At 50.5% G+C, this 14,171-nt stretch overlaps 1 protein-coding gene and 1 pseudogene across 3 annotated transcripts in view; one reads left to right on the forward strand and one right to left on the reverse strand.

Moving 5' to 3' along the window:
* Nucleotides 1-14,171, reverse strand: part of LOC129385789 (uncharacterized) — a 202,226-nt gene that overhangs the window by 79,215 nt on the left and 108,840 nt on the right. The window lies entirely within an intron of this gene.
* LOC140212810 (uncharacterized) lies at nt 6,434-8,224 on the forward strand (annotated as a pseudogene).

Here is a 14,171-nt window from a genome sequence, read left to right on the forward strand (position 1 = left end):
CTATCTGATATGTCCTGTAGACAATATGCGAAAGAAACTGAAGCGGACGGTGTAAGTCATGACCGTGCGTGCCCTAGCGCTCAGTAGACTCAGCATTGACCAGGCGGACGGACCTCTGGGTGACTTCGCACTTAAATACTGCGATACCGCGATGACCATGCCAACGGGCCGACTGCGCATGAAATACCTGACAGAAGCTCTTGACAAGAACATGGTGAAAATCCGCGTTGATAGGCGAGATGTGAAAGTGAGTGTCATCATCGACGAATCCCCAGACATCGCTGGGGTGCCAACCATCAACACGCTCCTGTGGTACCATAGCCAAAAAACCGTGAAAAAGCAGCTTGCTTTGGTCGACGTCAACACAGTAAATGCTTCGAACAGCTACATGGTGGCAAGCGCAGTCAGCAGGACTCTCCCGACTGTAGGCAAGACGTGGAAAGCCGTTGTGGCTGTAGCCACATAGTCAGCGGAGTACATGCCAAAAATGGTACGAGAAATCTGTCAAGCTCAAGGGATCTAAATCTTGCATGTGAAAGATTTAGCACACCTGATCATGTTAGTGTTGACGATGCCATTTCTTTACCATGCATGTCAACAGTTCGATTCATACTGATCAAGTTTGGAGCGTTATTTAGACACGCTAACAAGCTCTACTAAAAGTATACCAAAATGTGTGCGTCTAATGGCCTCTTTAGACCTGATGTTAAGAAGCCACTTTCGGTTGTCTCGAATAGATGGCAAAGCTTATACAAAGCGCTTGTGGTTATAGAAATGTGGAGCCGTTACCGGAACTTGCTCAAAGCTCGCGTGATGGCCGCAAAGCGGTAGCTATTCTAGCAATACTTTCTGAAAAATAAGTTGTTTATCCGAAGGCAATCTTGATGAGAGACACATTCGGCTCCATTTTAGACGCCCAGAAAACGCTTCAAAGTGGGAAACTTCTGATGCCCAGTTTTTATCACCAGGTAAAAGTCAAGCTGCAGCAGACTGCCAGCGAGCTTTCAACGATAAAAGCGATCAGACCAGAGCAGTTTTGTCTATGTTACGAAAGAGCAGCGCCACATGGTAAAAACACGTAAAGGGTTCTGCATGAAACTCGTCACAAAATTGCACTGCATAGTTGGACGGAATGCCTCTGACAAAGACGAAAACCAGCTAACACTGTGGAAGTTGGGAGCCATCCTGGGTCCATTTCAGAAGCGTCTGTTGGGATACTCATTTGGTGACTACCCACCTCTCTTCATGTCCGTAAACGACGATGTAGATTCAAGTCACGACGACTTAAAGCCGTGCTTGCTGGAAGCAAGCCCCACAAACACAGCTGTTGAACTCACTGAGTATTGGCATGACTCGACCGCTCGCTATCCCAGGCTGGCGAATGCTGCACTGACATTGTTGCGCCTAGCTAATGGGAGCTGTGATTTCGAGAGAACTTTATCCCAGCTGATATGCGTTCAACGACCGGACAAGTGTCGAATGGAATGGATTATCATCTGCATACACGTTGCGCATGCAGATACTCATCTATGTACACAAGGATGTGTAAAAAATAGATAGCTTTTCATGAAAATAGATAGGTGTTCGTGTTTATTTTCCTAGAAGTTATCAATGCTCTTTACTGTCGGTATTACTGATCTATTTCGAAACAAACGCCAAATGTCGGAGAGTATTTGCTAGAAATCCCAGATGTCCCCCCCTATTACCAGCTTGAAACAAAACACCAACTTTATCAATATAGAGTTAGGGTGCTCGTGATACCTTCCGGTAAAGTTTAATACTTAGTACATCTCTAGATTTAGCGAAAAAACCGTATTTGGTGAAGGTTTCACAAAAACCCTTTTTCCCGGATTATCAGTTTGAAAAACAGCACCCGATTTTTACCCCCCGGTTTTCAAAAAACATAAAACCCGAAAACGACAAATCCTACGTATATGCGTACGCGGTGACGGCAGTTCACACCGTCTCAACAGCCGTATGTGTAACCCGTGTACGCGTATGCAGTACAACATAGCGTCACTAATTCTTCAGCTTCAGAGGAGAAGTAGCACTTGATTGTATTCAACAGACAATCTAATAAAAAAAGATGTATTTTCGAGACACTCATATACTAGAACACAGGTGTCAGCAGTGCTAGAATACTATTTTGGAGCTTCTTTCATTATTAAGAGTAGGTCATACTGTGTATAGCACCTGCAGCGTCCTCTCGCACAAAATTTGTAACGATAAAGTTTTGTAATAAATTTTCTCCTATTCGATATTTTATTCGATCTCTATATTTGTTTCATTTCTTCGATATTCGATTCTACATCTACTATTTGGTATTAGCGCACCTTTACAAAAGTGTTATTGACTGCTGGTTATATTTGTGCCATTAGTATACAAGATGGGTTCATGAGCACCTTTTTATACGCGTTGGTTGTCATATATGAAGCTTGTGGATGAGATATCAGTTCCTACATTTTCTGTCTCTCGGAAGTGTGACTGGAAGGTGAAGTGTAATGTGATAAATATGCGACCTGGCAGGTTAAAATGCTGTGCAACTGTTTTCGGAAGTTTCTTGGCAGCAGCCGCACGATTATTGTTTAAGCTAACTTCCACTGACGCTTCTGTTTTGCCAACACACTGTTTCTATTCAAGCATATAAACAAAGCAGGGCGTGAAGTTAATCATGGCTAGTAGCTATGCGTGTGCATCCGTGAACTGTGTACAGCTCCTGACACCAGCGTTTGCATGTTGCCAAGCGACGGACCTTCTGTCAGGCAATAATGCACCATTTTTACAGATACAACGCATACGTCAAGGTGACCACGGCTTTTTTTTTTCCTACAAGTTCTTTCGTATGACGCCGCAGCTCTTTGAGAAGCTATTGAGCTTTGTCGCAGAGGACCTTACATGGCAGCACAACGTTCGAGAAACCCCTGGAACCTGGAGAACGACTTGCTATAGCATTGAGGTCTGTAAAGGCTAGTTGTCCCTACAGAAATAATGTAGGATTGGAGGAATAAAGAATGTGCGGCCTAATGAGGAAACACCGTTTCTTTGTCATTTATTATACGATTTACTTTATTTTACATATCTATATTACCTGCCCCCCGCATTTTGGCAGCTAAAGCAGGGAGGGCAGCCAAAGCATGTTTTGCCTCACAAAACCGTGAAGCAAAACAAAAGAACAAAGGAACTGACAATGAAAGTGAATAAAAATACGAATGCATAATCTGGTTCATTATACACAACTAAATACAACTGATCAGCAAAAATAGAATGGGTGCCATAATGCTGACATAAAAGAAACAAAATAGCAACAGCTACAGACAATGCCGGTCAAAATAATCCCTGAAAAATATAGCACATGATCGCAGAGACTGAAAGTTTGCACTTAGTGCATGACTAGTGTAATAGTTGTCTAACTGAATCGATAAACTTTGCCATCCAGTGGTGTTGCACAAAAGCTATTTCAGCACTTCTCACCTTGGGCAACTTGTAAAACATGCACTGAGGAATTCTGGCACATGTACTATTAACAAAGGTGGTGGCTATCCGACGCAAATTAATTTTGATCGTACGTCACCCACAAAGTGGCCCCATGCCATGGAAATTATTGACTTGAAAAGTCATGTCATCATAGTTATTGTACAAATAACATTTGAGAAATGAGCACTAGTTTTTTTCCAGCTTGCATTCCAGCTACTTGGTATCCGGGCAAGACATAACAGACGTTCGCTTGGCTTACCGTGTGGGGATTGAGACGGCTAGATTCTGCGATGGTGTGTAAGTCATATTGTGACGATAGTGTCTGCAAAGTATTAAACTGCTGCACGGCACAACAGCGGCAGAAATTGCTTACATTTTTAAGCTCATGAATTTTTTAACGCCGACATGCTGTTCCCGGCTCCTTTCAGGCAGCCCTGCTTCCTGCCAGAGAAGCAGAGTGATATATAAAAATGCCTCATTTGCGCACTGCCTTCAATGTCACTAATTGCATACAAAGACTTTGGCTAAACATCTAATGCACAACATGCAAAACGAACTTCGGAAGTGAGCTATGCCACAACCACAAAAAAGAACAGGAATGTGGCTTCTAGACGCTAGTTGTTACAGAGGGAGAAGTCGTCTATGTTGGCAGTGAACCTTGCCTCCTGGCTAGATGATGGCCATACTTTTGACTTTCTGCTATTTGTTCTAATAATGAAGACATTTGAAAAATGGTAGAACGGCCCCGAGAGAACCCTTTACAACTTGCAGCGTATAACTGAAATTTCCAATAGGGACTGGTTGAAGGTCCATTACATTCCTTTTTCTTCACACGCATGTGCAGGAACCTGTAGTTCCACCCTCAAACTCGGGCATGCACAGGTGGTGAACTCAAAAAGGTTGATTGCTGCAATACATGTTCCATGAGCAAGGACAGATCAATGAGATAAACACCTGTCTCACAACAACAAAACTGTAGTTGCAAGTCAGTGTTTGTTTCTGTCTCGTAGGTGTGTTCCTGAAGCATGTTCACAAATCTCTACAGCAGTAATGGCCAACGAACCCGTCCCAGGTATAAAAATTATGAAATTCTTCAATAATTGCGCACAAACATACAAATACAACACAATGTATAATGAACGAAAATGAAGAACTGAGGGCTTTGATATAACACCAATTGGCAAGGACATGTAGTAAAGCATAGGGGAAAAGAAATGTCGTTTTATTTGTAATGCCGACGTTACAAGGAAGAAGGGAAATGAATATCGGCAAAATATAACTTGCCACTGGTGCGAGCTAAACCCAAAACCAAATTATTTCCAGTAGAGGCTATTCCTCCATGAATTTCCTAGGATGTTTATGTGTACTAGATTAGGCTCTAGGAGTGTTGTTGCACGCACAGCACTGGCTAATACTGCCAGGGCGAGATCTAATACATGCACTTATATGCTGAAGAGAGTTTGCAGAGGGACAGCCATTGCCGCAGCTCAATTAATAAAGCAACGCAAGCATAATTTAAAGGTTGCGGGTTCGTCTCCCATCAATGGGAAGATATCTTTTCATTCCTCAATGGTTTCCTTTACCTCATTGTCGGTTGCCTTTATTATACTAAAGGTATACTATAAAAACATTATTCTCTTAATTCCTTCACTACTCGCAACAACTTAATTTACATATCGAGAGGCTTGTCTTCACTGACCCCCCTCATGTATTTCAGCAGAAAGACTGGAAAACTTTCGAGGACATCCTGTGGTTTGCTCGTTTTGATAGCACTTGAAAAATTGCCTAATTCCTTAAGTATTACTTGAATCTCATGCTTGTTTTTTTTCTTTTTCCTTCTCTTGGCAAAATCAACACTTTTTCAGGCTGGGATGCAGTTCTGCGCAGCCCCAACCTCAAAGGACAGTTATGGGCTGCCCAACCGGCCCGCGACGCGGCGGACAGACTCGGCCTCTCTGTCCTCACTAAGGAGCGGCTCGCTGCACGCTTGCGCGCGCCCTAAAGGAACACAATAAAGTTCAATCGTCCATCCATCCATCCATCAATCCATCCATTCATCCATCCCCTTCTTGAGGTTCTCGGTTCATAAGCTCTGCTTCACAACGTACCCAGCTCGCGACTGTCTACTGAAGCCAGCGATGCTTGTGAGTGCGGCCTGCTGTGGTGTGGCTAGCGAGCCTCCGGAACCAGCAATTCGTGAATCACTGGTAACTCAAGATATTCTGAAATGTCCTGAGACCCCACTGGCTTATGCGAGGCCATAGACAGAGTCGATGCTGGCACTTCTTCTTCACCTGACGGTGACGGCACTTCAAGCGTTCAAAAGCGGAAAACCTGCACATCTTCGTTAGATGTCCGCAACGCTTCTCTCCGGACTCGATGGGGGCACTGGTGGAAGGTTGCCAGACGTCCTGCATGTGAGCGTAATAAGGTTTGCACATATTTTGAACGTGCAAATCTGTGACGGTCTGAGGCAAAATGTCTAAACGCTCATCTCCGTCCACATTTGTTTTAAGGTGCCATTTTATTTGCAAACTGTGGGTCAGTTTTTTAGGCAGAAAATTGGCTTGGGTACGCTAACAGAATAAACAATTTTTGCATGCACTAAAGCGTTGCTTCTGTATTCTTTTTTTATTACGATCCAATTAAGCAGGGGGTGGCACTGCGGTCACCGACGGGAGCGGACGTGCTTCTCATCGGCTCCTGCTATTATGCCAATTAACGCAATGTTAATTTACAGTTACTCCGATATATTTGGTACGAAAGTGTGCGCGAAGGTGCGGGGCATCGACCGGTATCAGTTTTGACCAAGCGGTACGTGATTCTCCCGATTTACGAGGACTTTTCTCTGGTGCGGTGCGGACTTTTCACTAAGCCTAACGTAGGCCTACCACGAGTAGGGCCACCGGTGGCGACGGGCCCGGCCGCCATGCCTAACCCGGCGACGAGTACGACCAAGATGGCGTCCGAAATGAAAGTGGCCACGTCGATGGGAGACATGGCGTCAGCGCCGAGCATCGGCAGTCTCGGCGGGCGCACGTGCGTTGAAGTTCACGGAGAGGACATTACACCAGAAGAAGCCGAAGGCTGGTCGGCCTCCGGCAACCGCATCAAACAGATCATGGCCGGCAAGGAAAACGGTGAGTCCGCTGCGATTACTCGCCAGTCTAGACCCAAGTCTAGGGCCAGCTTTGCTAAGAGAGTTGCAGCCTAAGTAACGAAGGCGGCTAGGATGTCGATAGACATGCCGAAAGAAGGCATCAAGATAGTCCTGAGACCACGTGGAGATCTCAACGTAGCGAGAACTGAGGTTTCAATAATTATGTCGGCCGTCATGACGGCGGCTCGAGTAACGAAGGAAGAAGCCAAAGCAGACACCACCTGCACGAACGCGCAGCAAAACATCATCGTGGTCAGTACCCCGGACGAGAGGCGTGCCACGCTGTACTCTCTAAGGTCAAAGCCCTTAACATAGGAGGCAGAACATACGAAGTCAGTGCCTTCCGAACGGCGCTGGACGGCACGGTCAAGAGAGTCATCTGAGGCATAGCCGTAGACGACACCCCGGAGGGGATAGCCGAAAATACCGTGAAACCGTGCAACCCCCTAGCGGGGGAGGCGCACAGAATCGGCAATACAACCACGGTGATAATACTCTTCGCAGGACAAAAAGTACCGAACTACGTCAAGTATGGTTCGATATCAGTCAGGTGCGGGCTTTACCGCAAGCACTTTCACGTGTGCAGGCAATGCGGCAAGGTCGGCCATAGAAGAGACATATGCCCGAATCCCAACACCAGAGTGTGCTTCGGCTGCGGAATCGAGGATCACCCCAGCGACGATCACAAACGCGAATGCAAGCCCAATTGCAAGCTCTGCGGGGGACAGCATCTAACGGGCTAGAGGGAATGCAAAAACAAGTTCAAGGTGCCGTACGTGGTCAAAAACGGCAATGGGAACGCAAGATGGAAGCCATGCGGCAAAACCAGATCCGGAATGCTTTTCGCCGCTGCGGGCGCCGTCTGCCGAGAGACCTCGCGGGGAACTGAGGCCGCGCGACAGCAGCCGCAAGAGGGACAACAGCAAGGGAGGCAGGAGCGCCAACCGCGACAGACCGTCGCAGTCGAGGGAGACAGTCGCCTGGGCCGACGCAGTCAAGGCAAACATGGCAGAGAATGGACAACCACCGGCGCAAAACGCCGCGAAGAAGATCCAAGAAGATAACGGGATGGTAAAAGTCCTGGGAGACGAGAACGAGAAGCTAAAGCGGAGAATTGCCGAACAGGACGCAACCATCGAGGAAATCAACGAGAAGCTAACGACATTAATTGCGATGCAGCAACAGCAGCAGCTGTTGCCGAAGCCCACACAAGAGAGGAAACAAGAGATAACCGAGGACGAACCAGAGGTCAAGGTGGACCCGAGAGCCACGAAAGCGGCGGGACCTACTCCCAAGAGGAGAGCCGTGGAGGGCGCGAAGGAATGAAAGATAATCGAGAGAATCGACAAACAGGACAACAGACTTGAGGCGACCAACAAGGTAACCAACGAACACCTCACTGCGCTTGCGCAAACGGTTCAGCAGATGACAACGAACCTACAGAGCACGATCCAGAACATGATGGCGCAGATGCAAGCACAGATACAGATACAGATACAGGCACAAATAGCAGGTATCGAAGCACAGATCATCGCCAATCTGCAGCAATCATGGACGGGACATCACGTACAGCAGTATCCACGCCACTAGTGAGAGACCTCTTGGTCTGGCACTGGAACTGCGACGGCTTTACCGGCAAGAGAGCGGTGCTGCAGCAACACTTGCAGCTACTAAAGAGGAAACCAGACGTCATAATGATTCAAGAAACACACAGCGAAGAGACGCCGAGACTACCGGGCTACCGGTCGCACGACAGCCCGCCGAGCAAGAGGGACACGTCCAAGGGCAAGGGCAGAGGGGTCTGCACCTTCGTTAGGAAAGGAATCACCTTCATGGAACACGAAATGATCGGCAGAAGCGCCATCGAACACTGCATGGTGGAAGTAATCACGGGCAAGAAGAGGAAGGAGATCACTTTCCTGGTGAACGTCTACAGCAATCACTCCCACGGACAACAGAAGTTCAAGGGACTATTCCACAAGGCGACTTCATTCGCCGGGAGCAATACGCTCGCAGAGACTTTAACGCTCCGAGCTAAGACTGGGGATACCACAGAACGACGGTCAAGGGGAGAGAGCTGATGCAAGACGCCACTGACGTGGGACTGAAACTAATCACGGATCCGGCCTTTCCCACCAGGATCGGCACATCAGTTACGAGAGGCACCACTCCGGACCTTACCTTCGTCAAAACCGACGGAGGATCGAGAGAAGCAAAATTGAGAAATACGGGCCAAGAGCTGGGCAGCGATCACTACATCATGGAGGTCGTCGTACCGCTCGAAGGCCAAGGCAACACCAGCATAAGGAAGCATCGCATTACGGACTGGGACGCCTTTCGAAAGGCGCTACCCGCGGTGCAACTGGACATTACGGACATCGAGCAATGGGCGGCGAACGTCGTTCAGACGACGGAAGGAGCCACCAAAGAGCTAGAGACGGACGAACGGATAGACAAGATGGACAGTCGGCTGGCCCACCTGATAGAAGCTAAACAGTCCATAAAGGCGAGGTCGCAGAAGCGACGAACCAACCGAAGTCTAAGGAAGAAGATCGCCGAGCTCAACAGGCAGATCGAAGTCCACTGCAGGTGCTAAGCACCCAACAGTGGAACGAGGCCTGCAACGAAGGCGACGGAGAGATACACAAGGGAAGACGTGGAACGAAACCAAGACCAAGGGCCACCAACACAACAACCTGGCCAGGATCCTACACAAGGCAATCCGCGAACACGGGGAGCACGAGGTCAAGCGGCGCTTGGACACGAAGTACCTACCGACCACCCCCACAGAAACACACCCGGATTACCAAGGCAACGAGAACGAGAGGCTAGATCGAGACATCCAGACGTGGGAAATCAGAGTTGCCCTGCAGGATCTCAATGGCAGGTCCGCCGTGGGTCCCGATCGAGTGACCAACAGAGCGCTCAAGAACCTCAACGAAGCGGCCATCGAGTGCTGGCAAGAAGGAAGGCTGCCCAAGCAATGGGAAGCGGCCAAGACGATCCTCATCCCCAAGCCTGGCAGGCCACCCAGCATAGAGAACCTCAGGCCGATCTCGCTCACTTCGTGCGTGGGAAAGGTCCCCGAGCACATTCTCATGAACAGGTGGCAGCGTTACCTGGAAGAATCGGAGCTTTACCCAAATTCCATCATCGGGTTTCGGAACAAGCTCGGGACGCAAGACGCCATGATCTTGCTGAAGAACGAGATCATCGACGATACGACGGGCACCAAGGACAACAGAGCCATACTCGGGCTGGACTTGCAGAGCGCCTTCGATAAAGTGAGGCACTCGGCTATCCTGGCCCAAGTATCCAGGCTAAACATGGGCAGGAGGACATACCACTACATCAAAGACTTCCTGACGGAACGGACCACCGAAATCTGCGCGGGAGACCTGCAGCTCGAAGAGAAGAAGCTCGGCAGCGTCGGAACTCCGCAGGGCTCGGTGGTCTCCCCGCTACTCTTCAACCTCGTGATGATCGGGGTGGCCAACCGGCTAGAAAGAATAGCGGGAGTCCGGCACACCATCTACGCCGACGACGTTACGCTATGGGTACCGGGAGGAAGCGATGGACACATCGATACAACGCTGCAAAAAGTGGTCAACGCCATCGAGGAGCAGCTGGACGGGTCTGGACTCGTTTGCTCTCCGGCCAAGTCAGAATTGATGGTGATTCCACCAAAAGGAGCGGGCAGGAAAAGAAAAAATATGGAAGTCAAGTACAAGCGTCCCAAGATCACGGTCAAGACGGCGGAAGGACAAGTAATAACGGAGGTCGAGAAGATTTGAGTGCTCGGGCTGCTCATCCAGCGAAACGGTCAAAAAGCTCGCGGGGAAGGCGGCCGCGGCAATGAGACTCATCAAGAGGGTGTCCAACAGAACAGCGGGGATGAAGAAGAAGGGCCTGGCTAGGCTCGTTCAATCCTTCGCAGTTAGCCACATAACATACGTGGCCGCCTTCCAGAACTGGAGGCCGAGCGAACGCCACCATGCGCAAGGCGTATAAGGTAGCACTCTGTCTCCTCGGGAGCACGAGCACCGAAAAATTCATGGCGCTAGGAGTCCACAACACGCTGGACGAAATAGCCGAAGCAGAGAGAACGGCGCCACTCGAGCGTCTCTCTGAAACGAGAACCGGAAGACAGATAACGCGGGACCTTGGCCTCGAGCCGAGGGAAGGCAAGCAGCAGAAAGACGTACCTATACCGGATAGCATCAACAGAAAGCTCACGGTCTGCCCGATCCCGAGGAACATGAACCCCGAGCACAACAAGGAGCCGAGGTTGGCGAGCGCCAGTGCTCTCGTGGACTTCTCCACCAGAGAAGAAGGCGCCGTCTACATGGACGCGGTGGAGTATCAAAGGAGCAGCGACGCATACGCGGCGGTGGTTGTGTGGGCATGGACGCGTGCAACGAAGACCGCGGCGAGCGTCCGGACTCGAGAAGCGCACCGGACGGAAGAGGTGGCCATCGCCTTGGGCGTCTCCGACTCCGGATGCACTACAGCGTTGTGTGACTCTGGAACGGAAGTGAAGAACTACGCCAAGGGTAGGGGATGTAGTGAGGCCGCGCGCATAGTGCGCAAGGCCGAAGACATCGGACGCAAAAGTGCTGCGGTGATCAAGTGGTTTCCAGCCCACATAGGCAGTGAGGTGTCGGAACGCGGGAACGGGAGCCACAACGAGACGGCCCACTCGGCTGCGCGAGGACTAACCAACGGCGCAGTGGAAGCACGGCCGACTCGGAGTGTTGGTCGCGGTGCAGTGCCAAGGACAAGATGACCACCTTCAACGAAAAAGTGAAGTGGTACAGACTGAACAGACAGACTATGCCGCCACGTCACCCGGGGCTTACCCGAAAGGAGGCAGTGTTATACAGACAGTTACAGACGGGGTCCCTGCTCACCCCAGTGCTAGCTAAGCAAGTGTGTCCGAGTGTGTACGCGAGTGACGTGTGTAGACTGTGCGCCAAGGAGAGAGCCACCGCGGCTCACATCCTTTGGGACTGTAGCGTAAATCCGCGAGAAGCTAGCGAGAAGACGACGATCCCGCCGCAGCTGGAGGCTGCAACGAGGAGCTATGATCAAGAGACACAACTCAAGGCCGTCCAGCAGGTCTCGGCAGCTCTAGAGAGGAGAAGAGACAGAGGATAAACCGAGGAGAAGGGGGCAGCACCCCGAGGAAGGGTGCGGCGGCCCTCTGGGACCCGCAGAAGTAGCGAGGGACCAAGACCTCGAGGAGCACAACGCAAGAGACGGACGTAGTGGCCGCGTCGCGGTAAAAGCTTCTCCTCCCTGCATGGAGGGAGCCTAACCGATTCTGCAGGCATTTTCAAAAAAGCTGTTCTCTGTCTCTCTCTCTCTCTCCAATTAAGCACTTTGTTGGAGATCTGCGTGCCTAACACCTAGTGATACCTTCTACTCGAAACAGTGCGTATCTGGAATGCTTGAGTTCCGGAATATTTAGCAGAATTAAGCATTCAACTACACTTAATCGGTACAACCACTTAATAAATTTAACGTTCAAGGACCTACGCTTGTACTTTCTGAACAGGTAGCATTGATATGTGTCGCTTTAACAAATACTTTTTCTTGTTGTTACAGTTTTTTACTTGAAAAGTTCTTGGCTTGTAACTTTCATATCCTTTCAATTGTTTTTAAACTCCATGTCGTTCTGCAGTATGTTGCTTAATTTAGTGCATGTCTAAAGACAGCGCGGCGGCGACGTGGCGGGTGGAGAAAAGGTGCGTTCCCAGGTGCGTTCCCAGCTAAGCCTAGCTGGCCGGTCGTTCAGCCTCCGACTGCACCGGCTGGGTCTCGGCGGCATGTCGCGCCCCGGCGCGCGGCGTTTACATCTTCCACCAGAGTGATCCCGCACCTGTGCCTTCGCTATGCAGATCCAGGTCGCCGGCCAGGATATTTCGCCAGAAGAAGTGACCGCCCAGTCTGGCTGGCTCACTGCACGATCCCGCCACTCAAAACGCGGCACGGACAACTTGACCCCGACAGATGAATCATGTCAAGCCCCAAGTAGCCGGCCCCGCTCTCGGGTGAGGCAGCCTGTTAAAGCTCAAGTTTTAAAGGCGGGCCGCATGCCGCCGCTTCCGACGGGTGATATTAAGATTGTCATCCGCCCCAAGGGCGCCCTTCATATAGCCAAGATCGGCAGTCCCGTGGTAACCGCCGCCATTCTCCAAGCAGCCAACCTCACGGACGAAGAAAGCTCAGAAGACACTGTCTGGCCGAATACGCAACAAAACATCGTTGTCGTCAGCACACCTCACCCGGACCATGCAGACCGGTACGCTCGCATCCGCTCTACCATCTGAACGGCGTCAACCACGAGGTCAATGCATACGAAACTGCAGCTGAGCACACGACAAAGGCGGTCATCCGTGGGATCCCACTCACGGAGACTCCCCAGCAGATCCACAACAAAATTGTCACTGCCCGAAACCCGACAGCCTTGGCAGCCAAGCGCATCGCATCTGCTACAACAGTGATCATCGCTTTTGACAGACTGGATGTGCCTTACCAGGTCCGCTACGAATCCACGTTACTCCCATGTTCGCTATATCGGAAGCAAATTGACATTTGTTACCATTGTGGCCACCTCGCACACCGTACGGAAGTTTGTCCCTACCCAAATAACAAGATATGCCGGGGCTGCGGTGTCCGCAACCCCCCCGTCGACCATAACTGTAACCCTAAGTGCTCGCTCTGTGGTGGTCCCCATCTCACCGCGGACAAAAGCTGTGCCGCTCGATATAAAACCCCGTACGTCATCCGCAAGCGTATCGGAGAACGACGAAGAGCCAGCCACGCCACCTATAAACAAGCCGACCCCTCCACCCTCAACACCAGAACCAAGCCACGCTCCCGCACACCGTCAAGGGGGAGCCGTTCCCGCTCCAGAACTTCAGGCAACAACGCTCAAGATACCGGTCTGCATCGGCGTCACGCATCTCATCTACCAACAACAGCAAGGTGAGCTTCGCAGACGCTCTCATGGGCACCTCGCGAGAGGGTCGTAAGATCGCCAACACACAAGTCACCTACCCTCCTCTTTCACCAGAAAACCCAGAAATAGCTCAGCTTAAGCGCGAGAACGCCATCCTACGCGATCTCCTAACTAAACTCTCGCAGGAGGTTAGAGACCTCAAACAGTCCCAAACACCAGCCCCTACACCTATCGCACAGAACGTCCCTGCCCCTAGCCAGGAGGGCCCCTCGACTCCCGCCCCCAAGAAGAGAGCCCTGCAAGATTGAGCCACGGGCCAGGTCCGCTCTGCAGTTAAAGACATGCTCATCTCACTTCAAACAACTATTAGCACTTTCCAACATGCACTGGACTCCATTCAGCAAGCCTTCATTGGTACTGTCCAACGCGTGACCAACCTGGAAACTCATATTCTCACGCCTCCTAGCCATGCCGCCCCCGTCTGCGACCCTTCCGGGACGCCGATGGTGACATCCACCATCTCCCATCATGGCTCACACTAATCAAGACGCCCTCATTTGGCAGTGGAACTGC

Source organism: Dermacentor andersoni, chromosome 7, assembly GCF_023375885.2.
Source record: "Dermacentor andersoni chromosome 7, qqDerAnde1_hic_scaffold, whole genome shotgun sequence".
Taxonomy (NCBI): Eukaryota; Metazoa; Arthropoda; class Arachnida; order Ixodida; family Ixodidae; genus Dermacentor; species Dermacentor andersoni.